This window comes from Hirundo rustica, chromosome 3 (genome assembly GCF_015227805.2).
Source record: "Hirundo rustica isolate bHirRus1 chromosome 3, bHirRus1.pri.v3, whole genome shotgun sequence".
Classification (NCBI taxonomy): Eukaryota; Metazoa; Chordata; class Aves; order Passeriformes; family Hirundinidae; genus Hirundo; species Hirundo rustica.
In genome coordinates, this window is record NC_053452.1 from 30,677,053 (window position 1) to 30,679,254 (window position 2,202).

Here is a 2,202-nt window from a genome sequence, read left to right on the forward strand (position 1 = left end):
TTGTGGTTTGCATTACTTCAAATATCTTTTTTATTTATCTTGCTATGTTTTAACCCAAAAGCTTCTACAAATAGCTACCTCAGGACAAGTTTTGCAAGTTGCATGATTAGTCAGCAATCAGCAAAGGATCAGTCATAATAACTTACTACTATAAGGAATCTATTTTTTTTTTTTTTTTTGCTGTTGAGTGAAACTCATTTTAATCTGGCTGTTCTTAAGCTGTGTAATCCTGTGGGTTTAACATAATTTATCATCTCTTGTCATTATCCCAGCTTCTCCCACATGCCTCTTCTGAGCCAGTGGCTGTAGATATCATTACTTTTTGTTGCAGAACTGGGGCCTCCAGAGCTCTTCCTCCTAGTCTGAATGACCACAGCTGAAACCAACAATCAGAGAAGTGCCTGTATAAAAGGCCATCCTTCCTGAATCATGAATAAGCTTTAGGGAAATTCCCCTTCTCATCCATCTGAACTTCGAGGAAAGCTCTCAGGTCTCTTGCTACCAAGAAGGCATCGATGATTTTAGGTGTCTTTTCCAACCTAAACGATTCTAAGGTTCCAGATGCTGTCAATCCTAAAAGAAGCACATAATTTTTCTAGGAGCAGAGACAGTAAAGCACCAACGCACTACCTCCTTCACTTGAAGAGTGCCTTAAGATTTCAAGTTGCACTTTTGTGCATGTCTAGCACTCGAATACTGCAGATCATGGCAACCCTCACAATGCACACACAGTAGAGCTTTTGCCTGCTGGAAACTCAGCTGTCCCAGCTTATGGCCCATTTGTGTGCATAGTAGTCTGTTCACTACTAATCCAGGCTGAAATCCTTTGGGGCATCTCAACCTGGCTTTCCTTCATGCCCACATCCTGCCAGTCGTTACTCCACCCTCACACTCTCCTGTTAAAAACTGGATACAGCATAGAAAGGAGAAGCTGGCAGAAGCTGGTAATTAAGAATTCTTAAAGATATTAAATCTATGTCAAAAGAGCAGTGGTTTCAGGAAGTGCTGGGGGAAGGAGAATGCGCCATGGGGGGAAGACAACTTGAAATACCTCAGGGAGGGACTTCTTTTTTTCTGAATGGGAACTGCTCAAAACCAGATTCTAAAAGCAACAATAGCTGAGCAGTAAAAAGAGCAATGAATTTTGTTAGCTATTTGCAGCCCCTGGTGACCTGCAGTGATTCCCTGTAAATTCCCTGTTACTCAGCTTTACATGGGATATGACTGAACAGGCCCCTTCTTTGGCGCTGTGCTGGTTCTCGGCTCCCTCTGGCTGCCTCAGCAGTCAAGCAGGCTTTGAACAGCTGAAAAATGGCTGGTGCATCATGTGTGCTTTGGCCAAGACAGAGCTGCTAATTAGTTAAATGGCAACACAGTTAGTTCACTTCCTTCCATGCACCAGAGCCTTGCTCCAAGAGAAGCACAGCATTTCAGGGAATTTGAAATCGGTTGGAGGAATTGCTGGTTGCAGTGGGCTGATCATGTTTTCAGGTTTTTGAGATGTCAGATAAAAGCCTCAAAACCAGTGGATGTGAGGAGCTCTGCAAAGTCATGATGACAGGCAACACCCTGACATGCCTGGCATGGTGCCAGAAAGGCACAGGATGAAGAGCTGAATCCTTTGTCACGGACTGTACCTGAAGGGCTTTGGGTGAACTTGGTGCACTCTGTCGTAAGAGCAAATTCTCACTTTGGGCACAGCAGGCTTAAACAGTGGGTGGCTGAGACACAAATCCATCTGTCTCTACCTTCCTCTGTCCCTCCATACTGCCAGTGCCATGTTAAGAAAGCTTCCAGTTCAGCATCCCTATCTTTGTACTTCCCCTGTTTGCTCCTTTGAGGAGTAAAGGGTACCCAAAATAGCAGCAGTGAAGTGCAGCTAGCGCCAAGTTCACAGGAAGGGATGGATGCCCTGAGACTCTGTTGAGCTTTCCTCCAAGAAAAGAAGCACAGCAAACCAGGCATTGCTCAGCTATGTGTTCACAACCCAACTGCTGTGGCCATCAAGGAAGCTGCCCTACTGCCCACGGCTCTCCAAGGTGCCATCCACACAACACTTGCTCCAGAGAACAAAGTTTCATGCTTCATGATTGCTTAAGATTTGCTTCCAGAACCCCCAGTTAGCAGCAGAGACAATTGTTTCATCAATGACTCCATAACAGAGCAAGCATGATCTCAAATTCTGGACAGCCTGCTCAAAAC